General features: G+C 37.6%; 1 protein-coding gene across 6 annotated transcripts in view; it reads right to left on the bottom strand.

Moving 5' to 3' along the window:
* CCDC91 (coiled-coil domain containing 91) overlaps positions 1-15,611 on the bottom strand; it is a 432,308-nt gene that overhangs the window by 357,984 nt on the left and 58,713 nt on the right. Inside the window, exon 1 of one of the 6 annotated variants that reach the window (XM_023738057.1) lies at positions 2,434-2,699. The exons of the other annotated variants lie outside the window; for them this stretch is intronic. The gene's annotated coding sequence lies outside the window, so the exon portion shown is untranslated. Of the gene's footprint in view, positions 1-2,433; positions 2,700-15,611 lie in introns of those variants that run through there. 6 annotated transcript variants of the gene reach the window in all.

Below are 15,611 nucleotides of genomic sequence, written 5' to 3'. Positions count from 1 at the left end.
TCTGGACAGAGCAGGAGAAGGATGTAGAACAAAATTCTAACACACAAAAAAAGACCAGATTTACTGGCCCGAAAGAGACTGGAAAAACCCGAAGAGTATGGCCCCCAGACACCCTTTTAGCTCAGCGGTGAACTCACTTCCGAGGTTCACCGTTCAGCTGGGTACTGGACAGCCGCATAAAACAAAACGAGACTAATGATGCACAGCAGTCCAGGGACAAGGACTAGAAGGCAGAAGCAGACAGGAAAGCTGGTGATAGGGAACCCAAGGTTGAGTAAAGACAGTGTTGACATGTAGTGGGGTTGTTAACCATTGTCATAGGGCAACATGTATACTGTTTAATGAGAAACTACTTTGTCATCTAAAGTGAGAATAGCAGCACAACTGGAAGAACATAATCAATGTCACTGAATTTTGCATGTAGAAATCTTTAAAATGGTGTATCTTTGCCTATGTATATTTTCACCAATAAAAAAAAAAAGAGGTCGAGAAGGGAGAGGTTTGGCATGTCGTGGCAATGTCAAAACAATATGTGTACTGTTTAATGAGAAACTATTTGTTCTGTAAACCTTCACCTAAAGTACAATAAAAAAAAAAAAAAGTAAAAAACTGACGAGATAAAGTAATCAACAAAAGCAAAATGAAGATACAATCCAGATGTATGAACTCTCAGACAAGAACTTTAAAAAAAAAAATTAATAAATCTTTGATTAATATAAAAGTCCCTGAGTGGCACAAATGGTTAAGTGCTCAACTACTAGCCGAAAGGTTGGCAGTTTGAACCTACCCAGAGGCACCCTGGAAGACAGGCCTGGCAATCTGCTTCTGAAAGGTCACAGTCTTGAAAACCCTATGGAGCACAGCTCTACTCTGACACACATGGGGTCACCATGAGTCAGAATCAACTCAACAGTAACTAACAACAACATAATGGAAAAGGTAGAAAACATGCATAAGTAGATTTCTACAAATAGACAGAAATTAAAAAGAGCAAAATGGAAATGTTAGTAACGAAAAACACAATATCAGAGAGGAAAAATTCCTTTACTCGGCTTATCAGAAGATTATACAGAGTAGAGGAAAAACTCAGTGAACTTGAAAATAGGTCAATAGAAATTATCCAAACTGAAACACACACACACAGGTGCACATGCGATAAAAAAGACAAAATTGTATCCAAAAGCTTGTGGGAGAATATCAGAGAGTCTATCACATGCGCAATTAAAATCCCAGAAAGAGAAGGCACAGGTCAAAGAAATATTTAAAGAGATAATGGGTGAAAATTTTTCAAAATTAAAGACACGGCACAAATCAAAGAAACTCAGAAAACCCAAGCAAGATAAATACAAAGATAAGCATGCATATGCATATCGTAGTCAAACTGCTAGAAATCAAAAACAGAAAAAAATCTGAAGGCAATCAGAGAACTGTTTCAGTTCACTATTGCTTCCGGAAAACACAGTGGTTTTAAAACAACAATTTTATTATTTCTTACAATTCTGGAGGTCAGAAATTCAGTAGGGGACAATAGAGATAGCTTATCTCTGGTCCTCATGATGTCTGCTAGGGACTGGCTAGAATGGCTCAAATTTGTCGTATGTCTAGGGGCCTTGGTTCTCACCTCCAGCTGGGTTTCTCAGGCTACTCCATGTATTTTTGGGGTCTCTACCTCTCTGTGTGGTCTCTCAAATAGGATCGCCAGATCTCTTAAATAGCAGTTCAATACTCCCAAGAGCACAAAACAGAAGTTGCCACATCTTTTGAAATCTCAGGCCTGGAACTGGCACAGCATCACCTCCACCACATTCTATTGGTTAAATTAAGTCACAGTGCCAGTCCAAATTCATAAAGGGAGGTAACAACACAAAGTTAGGTAACAACATAAAGGAATGAACACCATGAGGTGAAAGTCATTGGAAACCACCTAAGATAGTCTACAACACTGTCTTGGAGATTTGACAATACTCTCGGTGACTCTTCATTGTTCTTGCTTTAATGAGGTACTGGCCCCTTTAGCTGCCTGTCATCATCCTGGTTTCCTAATCAAATACATCCAGATTCTTCAAACTCAGTGATGTTTGTGTTATCATACATGTTAACTCATATTACATGTTAACCATAGATGTAAACCCATATATAACATGGATGTTAACATAGATGTTAAAATTAGTTATTATAAATGCAAAGTAATCTATAATGCTAACCATTAAAAAAAAACAGAAAGAGGCACTGCCTGGGTTAAGATTAGATCACTAAGACAACTTTGAAAAAAATTTTAGAACACAAAGTCCAACGGATTAAAATATAGTAAGTTTTTTTCATTTAATATGTAATCTAGTTGATGACTTCTTGCTTTAGATATAATTCCAAGAATCAAATCTATCCTTGGTTGATCTCACAATATTCTTACTGAATTTAATTCAATATACTTACAGTTTTGTAAGTGTCCAAAGAGGCTCTAGTACTATACGCAGGTACTAAAAGTGCACAGCAATCAGAAAACTTAATGTCAGGTAAGATATAACACAAACATCCAAAAACATTAAAGCATATGAGACAATTGGAAACATCTCCCAAAACAAGATATGAGATTAAAAACAATTTATCTCTTTCTTCTGATATGTAATAAACATCTACTACTGTATTTTTACATAAATAATGCCACCTTCTACATTTGTTTGCCAACCGAACCCTCCCCCTGCGAGGTATTTTCAAAAGCTTGCTATGCTAATTCTTTTTACAGCAACATGTAAAACAGGGGAGGGAGTCGTTGGCAAACAAATGTAGAAGGTGGCACTATTTGAGTAAAAATACAGCAAAGTTCTTCGTTCCTTTTATCTGATTCTAAGAGTGTGAAGAGATTTTAATCAAAGAATCTAATAATGTACAACTATCATTCAATTAGTAAAACCTTAGGTTGCAATTTTTGGAATAAAATATTGATGAACATGCCCATCTGACTCCAAATTTAAACATTCTGCAAAGGCCTAAGATATAATTACAAACTTGTTTTATCACAAAGAAAGCCCATTCCATAAAGTTATAGAGTTAGATATTAATTCTTAATATTTGTGTTTCTTCTAAATTTTGCTAATATTTAAGCAAAACTTTTCTCCAGAATTTTATTGTCAAAACAAACTGAAAGCAATTCACTGTTATGCCACTACACTGCTTTCAGTGTATCCTATTTCTTTCCAGTATTCATACATATATATATATGTATATATATATTCAAATTGTACATAGTTATAAATTCCTTTTTTACTATATTGTAAATATATTTCTATGTTATTAATGGCCTTCATAATACTTAGTAACTGTATTTTTATAATTTTTATACAATATTCCATCAATATGACAATTTAACTCTTTTCCGATTCCTAAACATTTAAGTTTATCTGATATATATTCCTATTATATAACTAACACCACGATGATAACTTCATGCATTTTTTTTCTTCTTTTGGGTTATTGTCTTAGCATAAATTCCAAGATACAGAATGATTAGTTCAAAGAGTATGATCACTGCTTGATACAGTTTGTTGAATCACTTTCCAAAAAAGCTATACTACTACCACAACATGCAATTTTTAAGAAATCTTTTCACATATACATAAATACATAAATGTGTAATTTTAACTCTAAAACATAAGTGGATCATACCATCATAAAACTATTGTTTTAATGCAGTCTGCCCTTTTCTTTTGTGTACTTAGTTCCCCATCTCTTATATTCTCCTTCCCTCCCTCCCACCACATGGCAATTTCCCCAGCTGCCCACCCCAGATGGTCCATGTTAACAACCTAACATATGTCTAACCTCTATCTCTATGCCCATACAATCAAATACAAATATATATGCTCATATTCATTTCTAAATATATAACGGTGTCACTACTTGTTTCATTTTTTTAAAAATAAGAGATGTCATATACATTTTTCAGTATCTTGTTTTTCTCATGCAATAATACTTCATGGAAATCCATACTAGTCTACTGCTGGGTATTTGATTCATTCTTTTTAACAGCTACTTAGATTTCATCCTGTAGATACATCACAAATAAATATTTCCTCAATCATTCCCCTACTGATAGACATGTACTTTGTTTCCAGTTTTTTTGTCACTACAAACAAAAGCTTGTACGGAAACTCTTACATGTGGAGGTATTATCGGTTAGATTCCAAAGAATGAGACTGCTATGTCAACTAATATATTTTTAATTTTAATATATGTTGCCAGATCACTTTTCAAAAGGCTTTATTAATCTCCATTTCTACCAGCAAAGTATAAAAATAACTTTTTCCCTCAGGTCCTTGCCAGCAAAAGGTTGTTGTTGGTCTTTTTCTCTTTCCTTTTACTTTCCCCCATGAAAGGAAGGGATTGAGGGAGGCAATTTGATACATATAAAGTTATATCACATTGTTATTTTACTTTGCATTCCTCTACTAGTAAGTTTTAAAATCTTTTCATATCTTGTTGGCCATCTGGATTTTCCCCCCAACTGGACAGACAGATATGCCAGAACCAGTTATTAAATAATCCATCTCCATCCGCCTGAAATGAAGTTTCACATATAACATTCTTACATGTACGGGGATCTATTTTCAAGATCTTCTACTCTGTTCCCCTGACTTAATGTAATTTGAAGCATTTCAATACCATTTATCAAATATTCTCTCTGGGCCATCATCTTAGTCCCAGTCCAGTATCAAGCACAATGACTGACATATTATAACTGCTCAATCATTATCTGCTGAATGAATGAATCTTAATAAACAAAGGAAATATTTTTTATTTGTAGCCACATGATAATAGTACCTAGTCTACTCTCTTCCTGAGTGTATAACTTGTTCCCACTCAGCACATAAAGCACATCAGAAGAATATAAAGATTTCAGAATTAAATGAATTTAATAATATAATAAAATTAGATTCTGGCTGAACCCTAGTACAAAAAGCTTCCTAAAGTTCATTAACTCTGTTGAGTTACTAGAGTCCAACTGGGTACATTATTCAGGGTTAATGGAGTCTAGTTACCATTATATATGTTAGTATATAAGTACTGCCTACAAATTATATTTATTTATAATGTCAAGGTTATTTGTTGATTAGTCTTTAAAGGGAATATCTAAGCAGCATCAAATTCAATCTATTCAGGGTACGTAGTCAGCTCTATTCTAAACCATTTGAACTAAAACCAATATATTTAAGAAAATGATATCTCAGTATAGGATGAGATATGAAAACACCTGTTGCCATCAAACCAATTCCGACTCATAGCAACCCTACAGGACAGAGTAGAACTGCCCCAGTGGTTTCCAAGGTTGTAAATGTTTACGGAAGCATACTGCCACATCTTTTCCCTGCAGAGTGGCTGACGCATTCGCACCACTGACCTTTCAGTTAGCAGCCAAGTGCTGAACCACTGCGTCACTGGAACTCCTTAGGATCACGCCTACTAAGAACAATTTGATACATAATCTACATATAGTAGAACTAATACAGACTCTAAGCCCTTAAAAAATAACAAATAAATATGCACAGAGAATCTGCTTAAGAATGTTTATAATAGTTTCATTCTTGATCTCCAAAAACTGGAAGCAACCAAGAAGTCCTTTAATAGGTGAAATGATAAACTGTGGTACATCCATAAAATAGAATACTTTTCAGCAATAAAAAGCAATAAGCTAAGAACGAAACCAGTCTGAAAAAGCTACATACCATATAGTCTCAATTATGTGACATTCTAAAAAAGGTAAAACTATGGAGTTGCTAAACAGATCAGTGGTTGCCAGAGGTTACAGGTGGAGAGGGTTGAATAGGTAAAGCATAGGTGATTTTTTTACAGCAATGAAACTATTCTGTATGATACGCAATGATGAATACATGATACTATGCATTTCTCAAAACCCACATAACTTTATAGCACGAAGAGTGGACCTTAACGTATCCAAATTAAAAAAAAAAAAAAAGCATTTAGGAGAATAGGAAATTCCAGGACGAATGCAGAATGTGACAGAAGAACTTAATAGAATTACAAATGTCTGAAACAATCTCACTGAAGGGGGCAGAGGAGAAAGGGGGCTGACCTAAGTTAACTTTGAAAATAAGTGGTCTGTAATATTAAAGGCAAAAAGAACTATATACATAAGTATTGTACTCTAGTATCAATTCTAGAACCACTATACACACACACACAAGGATTGAACAATTAAGTAAATGAACAGCCGATGGTAGGAACCAGGTTTCTCATTATTTGAGAAAGGGTAAGAGGCTAGAATGATACATATAGTAAGGATCAGAGTTGGAGACATCAGTTGAAGTCCTGTTTAGATTAACATAGACACAGTTACATTTAAAAATATTTGTAGATATGTGTGTATACATGAATTACTATATACACATATATTTCCTTGCTCTGTCAGAGGGCCAGGAGCCCTGGCAACGCAGTGGTTAAGCACTCAGCTGCTAACCGAACGGTCAGCAGTTTGAGCCCACCAGCCACTCCATGGGAGAAAGATGTGACAGTCTGCTTCCATAAAGTTTACAGCCCTGGAAACCCTATTGGGCAGATGTATTCTATCCTATAGTGTTACAATGAGTTACACTTGACTCAATGGCAACAGGTCTTGGTTTTGGTCAGAGGGCCTAGAAGCCACAATACCCTAGTCACAAGGAGAACACCTAGCACCCAGATCTTGGTTTCTCCAATGAAAGTTACAAGAGCCGATTCTAGAACTGAGGCAGAAACTATACAAGAAACACACGGAGCATCTTTTAGCACCAGAAAGTAAACGTGTGCTAAAATACACAAAATGATGGGAGTATGTCAAAGGAGCCAACTGGAAGAGCTCATAATAGTCAGATATAGAACAATTTGAGAAAACAAAATAAACTAATATTGGATTATAACTCAAAGTATGAAATAAATATCCACGAGTCCATACTAATAAAACTAACTGATTGACTAAATAATTGAGGAAGAATAGACAAATCTCCCAGGCAGAAGAATTACAAATAATTTATATAGATACATCACCCTCCAGGAGGTGGAGCCTAATTCCCCACTCCTTAGAATATAGTATGAAAAGAGGTAATAAAGAGTAATTTACAGTGGAGAAGCCTGACAAACACTACCTCAGCTATATAATCAAGGTTCATAACAATGGTAAGTCATATTGACAATACACACCCTTGATATGATGTGATAAAAAATGGTACTTTACCTCAGTCTGAGAAAAACATCAGATAAATCCAATCAAGGGACAATCTACGAAATGAGTAAGGAAGCGAGGATGGCAAGACTTCGTCTCACATATTTTGGACATGTTATTAGGAGGCACCAGTCCCTGGAGAAGAACATCATGCTTGGTAAGGTAGAGGGTCAGCAAAAAAAAGGAAGACCTTCAATGAGATGGAGTGACACAGTGGTGCAACAATGGCCTCAAACATAGCAACGATCGTGAGGATGGTGCAAGACCAGGCAGTGTTTCGTTCTGTTGTACACAGGGTCACTACGAGTCAGAACGGACGGCACCTAACAATAACAACGACAACGTTAAGATGTTCATAAAAAGGGAAACAGGGTATGGGGTACACAGGAACTCTAGGTACTACCTCAAAATATTTCTGTAACTCTAAAACTATTCTAAGATAAAAGTTTATTTTAAAAACAACTAGCACAGTACACATTACTGGGGAAACCAGCACAACTTGTACAAGGAAAAGTCATGGAAGCTCCACAGACACATCCAAACTCCCTGAGGGACTGAACTGCTGGGCAGAGGGCTGTGGGGACCATGGTCTCGGGGAACATCTAGCTCAATTGGCATGACACAGTTTATAAAGACAATGCTCTATGTTCTACCTTGGTGAGTAGTGTCTGGGGTCTTAAAAGCCTGTGAGCGGCCATCTAAGATACTCCACTGGTCTCATCCCTTTGGGAGCAAGGGAGAATCAAGAGAACAGAATACAACGAAAAGATTAGTCCGAAGGACTGATTGTCCACAGCTACCAAGGCCTCCACCACACTGAGTCCAGTACAGCTAGATGGTGCCCGGCTACCACCGACTGCTCTGACCGGGATCACAACAGAGGGTTCTGGAGAAGGATGTAGAACAAAATTCTAACACACACAAAAAAGACCAGATTTACTGGCCCAAAGGAGACTGCAGAAACCCCGAGAGTATGGCCCCCAGACACCCTTTTAGCTCAGTGGTGAAGTCATTTCCAAGGTTCACCGTTCAGCCGGGGATTGGGCAGCCCCATAAAAAAAAACGGGACTAATGAGGCACAGCAGTCCAGGGAAAAGGACTAGAAGGTAGAAGGGGACAGGAAAGCTAGTGATAGGGAACCCAAGGTTAAGATCAGTGTTGATGTGTAGTGAGGTTGTTAACCATTGTCATAGGGCAATATGTGTACTAACTGTTTAATGAGAAACTATTTTGTTCTGTAAATCTTCATCTAAAGTGAGAATAGCAGCACAATTGGAAGAGCGTAGTCGATGTCACTGAACTGTGCAAGTAGAAATTTTTGAAATGGTGTACCTTTGGCTATGTATATTTTCACGAAAAAAAAAAAAAGGTTGACAAGGGAGAGGGTTGACATGTCGTGGGGTTGTTAACCAAAGTCATAAAACAATATGTATACTACTGTTTAATGAGAAACTATTTGTTCTGTAAACCTTCACCTGAAGTACAATTTAAAAAAAAAAGTGTAAAAAAAAAAAAATGGTGACAGCATCAAAGGCTGGCAAAGATGCAGTGAAACTGGTTCAAACATGTATTATTGATGGAAATGTAAGATGATGTAGCCACTCTGGTAAACAATTTGGCAGTTTCGTAAAAAATTAAACATGCAACTACACACAATTCAGTAACTGCACTCCTAGACATTTATCCCAGAGAAATGAGAACCTGTGTTCACAGAATAACCTGGCAATAAATGTTTATAGGAGTTTCATCAAAGCCAAAACCTGGAAATTAAAAAAAAAAAAAAAATAGAAGAAACTCCATTCTTTTTGTTTTACAATAGATATTGTACTATAATAGTAATTGAGTAAAAAGTATGAGTAGATCTTTAGAGCTATGGATTATTACAGACTGGAGGAAGCCCTAATGATTCCATACAAGATACATTACTGCCTCCTCCTATGCCTGCACCAACAATGCTCAGTGTCACATTCTTGTTTCTACAAAGCTTCTGTCTCCTAGAACAAAAGTTATTTTACCTAAAAAAAAACTAGCATTCAATCAATATTTACTATGTGCTATCTTCTTTACACACACAATGTCTCATATTTTCAATGTCCTTTCTGGAATGCTTATCCACATGATAAGTTCACTCTTCAAAACGAAGGCTAGGAAGATAGGTGGGAGGTAAGGCAGACGGGCAGAACAACCCAAAAACATAACCTTTTACAAAATTTTCAACCATCCCTCTTTATTTACACATCTGTCTATGTCATACATCTAAAAGAAGGAAACTAGAACTATCTGGCCACTAATAAATCTCTCCATTGTATCATTCTTGATAGTCAAGATGGTGATATAGGGAAGACCTAAAAAAAAAGTCGCATTTGAACTGACCAAAAGAAATATGATCAAATACAGCCTAATATTTCAATAATTATGTTTCACCATTATCAAGACTTACAATAATCGTTATTTTCCTTCCTTATACTTTCCCTTAGCCAAAAGCAAATACAGCTACACAGTAGAATTCTCTGAACTACTACAGCATTTTTTCCCAATCACACAGTGTTGTCCTCTTTAAAATTCGTGTTATAGTTGTCTAAATTTTCCCTAATAGACTATACAGCTCCCATGAGGACAGAGTCTATCTTTCACCCCTGTCCTGTCATCATATGCCCTGTATAAGCCTTCACAATACTTCGCAAGTAGTATCCAAGACTAGAAAAACCACTGCCTGACTTTGTTTTTTGTATATAAGACTGAAAACACTTAAAAGTGAAATGGCCTAAATATTACTTTAAGAGTTTAAAAAATAAATGAGGTGAAAAACCTTGGGCTGTCTTATCCGAAATTTTCTCAAATTTTTTTCTTTTCTTAAGAAGTCTATATAAGTGATTCAGAGAAACATGAAGAAATGTAGTCACATTTAGTCAAATTTAGTCAGAATACAGTAGCACGATATACATTAGAAACTGATAAAAGCAAAAAGTCACATCATCAAAACCAAAATATAATAAAAGTAAATAAATTGCGGACAGATGCAAGATAGGTATCACCCGGACAGGCCCAGACTGAAAGAGGCACGTGACATGAAAGGTTAAAAGAAAGATCAGAAAATGTCATCACACTGAAGATAAACTAACAATATTATACAATGAGACTGTAAAATACTGGAATAAACAAAACTAAGAATTTTCTTCCACAAGTAATGGCAAAATGCCAAGAATTTTTACTCATTAAGGATACTCTCACAATGTACTAGGCACAGTACTGTGAGTAAATAATAGGACAACTGTTCTGTTGTCTGCCAACTTGGCTAGGTCATAATTCCCAGTACTATATGATTGTCTACCATTTTGTCATCTGATGTGATTTCCCTATGTGTTGTAAATCCTATCACTATGATGTAATAAAATGGATTAGCAGCAGTTATACTGATGAGATCCACAAGATTAGAGAGTATCTTAAGCCAATCTCTTTTGAAATATAAAAGATAAGAGCGAGCAGAGACATATGGGAACCTCATAAAACCAAGTAAGCAGTGTCAGGAGCAGAGCGCGTCCTTTGGACCTGAGGTTCCTGTGCTAAGATGTTCCCAGACCAAGGGAAGGCTGATGCATCAAAAGGACCTTCCTCCAGAGTGGACAGAGAGAGAAAGCCTTCTCCTGGTGCTGATGCTCTGAATTTGGACTTGCAGCCTACTAGACTGTGAGAAAACAAATTTCTCTTTGTTAAAGCCATCCACTTGTGGTACTTCTGTTACAGCAGCACTAGATGACTAAGACACGTTCTCTCTGCCCTAAGGAAGACTACCTTCTAATGCCACATCTGACAAAGAACAGGTAAACAAGATAATTATCGATATTAACTAATGAAACAGAAAACAAAAAAGGGAATGACATAGTGAAAAAAATAAAGAACTGGGTGGTAAAAGAAAGCTCATGTGAGGGCTGATAAATTTAAGCTGAGAGCCAAAGGAGGGGCTAACAGTAAGAAGGAAGTCCCTGAGTGGTGCAAACAGTTAAGCGCTCAACTACTACCTGAAAGGTTGGTGGTTCAAACTCACACACAGGCATCTTGGAAGACAGGCCTAGCAATTTTCTTCCAAAAGGTCACAGCCTTAACGAAAAACACCATGGAGCAGTTCTACTCTGCACATACGGGCTCACCAAGAGTTGGAATCTACTTGATGGCAACTAACAACAACAGTAAGAAGAGTAGGGAAGTTCATCTGTGAATATGCCCAGGTAAACAGAGGGGGGAAGACTGCTTAAATCTCAGATCCCTTCTTACTCTATGATTAACTCTTTCAGTAATTATAAAAACATGTATTTGTATGTATTACTTCCTGTGGCTATCATTACAAATTACCATGAACGTGATGTCTTAAACCAACAGAAACTTACTCTCTCACAGTTCTGAAGGCCAGAAGTCCAAAATTAATATCACTGGGCCAGAAAGCAAGGTGTCAACAAGGCCATGCTCATTCCAGAGGTTGTAGGAGAAGATCCATTCTCTGATTCTTCCAGCTTCTGGTGGCTCCCAATATTTCTTGGCTTGTGGGCTCGTCAAATCTAATCCTCAAGGTCAGCAACTTCAAATCTCTCTCTGTTCTGTCTTCACATTACCTTGTTCTGTGTGTTTCTGTGAAATATCCCTCTCTTTTACAAGGACACTTATGATGACATTTAGGGATTACTCAAATAATCCAGGATAATCTCCCCACCTCAAAATTTTTAACTTAATCACATCTGCAAAGACCCTTTTTCCAAATAACGTAACATTTACAGGTTCTAGGCATTAGAATTTGTTATCTTTATGGGAATATTATTCTGCTCAACACATCATAGAACAAAAAATATTAACAAAATTGAATGGGAAATATTAACATACCTATTAATGAGGAGTCCTGGTGGCGCAGTGGTTAAGCATTTGGCTCCTAACCAAAAGGACGGCAGTTCAAATCCACCAGCCGTTCCTTGGAAACCCTGCGGGGCAGGTCTACTCTGTCCAATATGGTTGCCATGAGTCGGAATCGACTCAATGGCAATGGATTTTTATTAGTGAGAGATATGCTCAGAGTTGCAAGTAAGTGCTTCAATCACTTACAATGAAATATAAAAACTAAATTTTCCATATTAATTTTCAGTTTTCATTAATACATATTATTTTAGTTGTATATGCAGGAGAAAGACATCACAGTCTGCTTCCATAAAAATCACAGCCTTGGAAATCCTATGGGGAAGTTCTGCTGTCCAACAGCGTCACTGTGAGTCGGAATCGACTTGACAATGGGGAGTTTTTAGGTTACATATACTTCTAACGACTGCTTTTTGAAGAAGGAAGATTCTGAAAACCATATCTACTATGTTTACATGAAAGACACTAAAGGGATACAAGGAAAAATGGCAAACTTCATATGGGAGGTGGAGCTGTGAACAATTTTTTTAGTTAAAATTTATTATTATTGTAGTCCTACAGAAAAGTGAAAAATATCCTTAAGCACTGAAAACCACTTAACTGCACAAACATTATACGTATTACACACCTATACTATATATGAACATGTATTCTTTCCAACAAACTTTGGAAAAAAGTCCTATAGTGAAAATAAGTCCTAAGCTGTCTCCACAAATCAGATTTTCACATTTTATGTGGTCCTAAATTGTGGCTCACCTGTACTTTACAGCTTTTAAAGGTACCCTGTCGTTGTTGCTGTTAGATGCCAGCAAGTCAATTTCAACTCATAGTGACCCCATGTGACAGAGCTGAACTTCCCCATATGGTTTCCTAGGCTGTAGTCTGCATGGAAGCAGACTGTCAGATCTTTCTCCCACAGAGACACTGAATGGGTTCAAATGGCCAACCTTTTGGTTTTGCAGCCGAGCACTTAACCGTTGTGCAACCAGGGCTCCTTGAAAAATATCCTAGTAACTAAGAAAACCTTTTTTTTTCCAGTTGCCATCAAGTCAATTCTGACTGAGGGTGACCTCACGTGTGTCATAGTACAACTACACTCCATAGGGTTTTCAATGGCTGTGATCTTTCAGAAGTAGTTTGCCAGGCCTTCAGAGGCACTTCTGGGTGGATTCTACCTGCCAACCTTTCCATTAGTAGCGGAGTCCTTAACCACTTAAGCCAGCCGGGGTCCCTAAGAAAAGCTCTTCTATTTCACCAAATGGCTTAATTTGAAACTAACAATGAATATTCATCACTTTATATGATCTGAGCCACATTTTTATGCAAATGACAAAATTTTATATTTAGAATTTTGAATACTATCATAAATTGAAGTACATTCCCCCAAACTATGTATTGGAATCCTAACCCCTATACAGATGGATTTAATCTAATATAATGTAAACACATTCCATAATGCAATCCAATGTAATGCAACTACTCAATCAGTTGAGGTCATACCAGTGTAGGATGGATCCTAAATCTAATCACTTCTGAGTTTATATATAAAGGGCATCACAGACATGCACAAACAGGAGAAGACAGAAGCTGAAAGAGATAGGATCTTCCACTGGAGCTAATATCTTGAAATCGGACTCTAAGCCTCATGGACTGTGAGAAAACAAACTTCTGTTCTTTAAAGCCACCCACCTCCTGGTATTTTTGTTACAGCAGCACTAGGAAACTAAGACAGAAGTCTCAGAGTTTTTTACTTCATGTAAAGAAATGCTACTTCATAGAAAGATATTATACGAAACTAATTTATGAAAATAAAATAAGCCAAGAAAAACTGAATGGAAGACAGAAAAGGATATTATATCCATAATAAAGCAACGATATTAAAATTTATAAGCATAATTTTTACTGCTATTCAGAACATTATGTTTTATATATAAAACATCATAAAACTAACTAGAAACTCTCTTCCACAAAAAATAAAAATAAAAAAGCCGGCTCTGCCTTCTAATACGTGAAACTTATATAAACTACATGAAAAAAGTTAATAACTATAAAAAAATATTATTTCCGGGGACTTCTGGCAAAACGGAACTCTAGGCAGAAGCACCACACCATCCCTCCACAGCAAAGATCCGAAAAACTAAGCCGAACAGAGAACACAACAATCCTGAAACCCTGAAACATCAAATGAAGAGATAAAGAACTCAGCCAAGCACCAAAGGAGCGACAAAACTGACAGAGAACAGAGAACGAGGAGAAGTTCATGCAAAGATCCCCTATCAGCTAATGCAGCGGGAATCCGCCATCTTGGACTCCTATCGGAGACCAGCAAATGGGGTACGAGAAAGCAGCTTCACGGAGCTTCCAGCAGGAGACAAAACTGGTAATTTTCGATATATGCTTTCCCACCACCCACCCTTTTTCACCCCCATTCGGCCCCCTCTGCTTCCCACGGCCACAATCTCTTGTCCAGGAAGCACTGGGTGCTTGGATTCCAACAGCCCACACTAGCTGGCTCTCTGAGTGCCATTTTCTGGCTGCTGGTGTTGCTTTTTTCTGCTTCTTTTGATTTGTTCCTTACTTCTCACCAACTCCCCCTCCTTTCGCTCAAATAGCTGGCTCCGTGCACCATCTTTGATTCTTCCTGAGGGGCTGTGGAGCTCTGGGAATTTGTGATATACGCTTTCCCACTCCCTACCCCTCTTCACCCACACTCGAACTCCTGTGCTTCCCGCAGACACAGTCTCTTCTCCGGGAAACATCGGCTGCTTGGATTCCACCAGCCCGCACTAGCGGGCTCTCTCAGTGCCATTTGTTGGCTGCTGGTGTTGCTTTTTTTCCGCATCTTTTGATTTCTTCCTCACCTCTCACCACCTCCCGCTCCTTTCGCTCAAATACCTGCCTCCGTACGCCATCTTTGCGCAACACCTGAGAACAACTTCCCCAGACCTCACAGCTGCACTGGTGGGATCCCTGGGAACTTTGCTGTTCTTTAACCTTACTGATTTCTACTTATTCATTCTTTTTTTTCTTTCTCTTCCCCTTTTTGTTTTTCTCCATTTCATAGTCTCTCATCTCTCCACTCCAACGGCAAGCTCCCCAGCATTCTTTTTTGTTTGTATGTTTTTGGCTCCTGTTCCTCTCTCCTCTCTCATATCCACCTTAGCTCCACACATAACAATCTCCCCGCTACATCCTGCCTACCTGCACCATGTGCTTAACATCACACCACCAAGCAGCACAGGCTCAGGATACTGGAACCTACCCTGCACTGATTACCGACCAGCCCTGATGGCTGTAGTAAGTGCCACAAACAACCCGTCCCAGTAACTCCTCATAGCTAGACCTGCCCTGCTGTACCATATATGAGTGACTGACCCTGCCAATTGGAGAAGGAATTGAAAAGTATTGTGCCCACAGACAAGCAAACAACAAAGAACACACAGCCCGCCTGCTCAGACATAGCCAAATTAAAAAAAAAAAAACCAGGATGAAACAAACA

The sequence above is a fragment of the Trichechus manatus genome, unplaced genomic scaffold (genome assembly GCF_000243295.1).
Source record: "Trichechus manatus latirostris isolate Lorelei unplaced genomic scaffold, TriManLat1.0 scaffold00112, whole genome shotgun sequence".
Lineage (NCBI taxonomy): Eukaryota > Metazoa > Chordata > Mammalia > Sirenia > Trichechidae > Trichechus > Trichechus manatus.
This window is presented reverse-complemented; position numbering and strand designations above follow the sequence as displayed.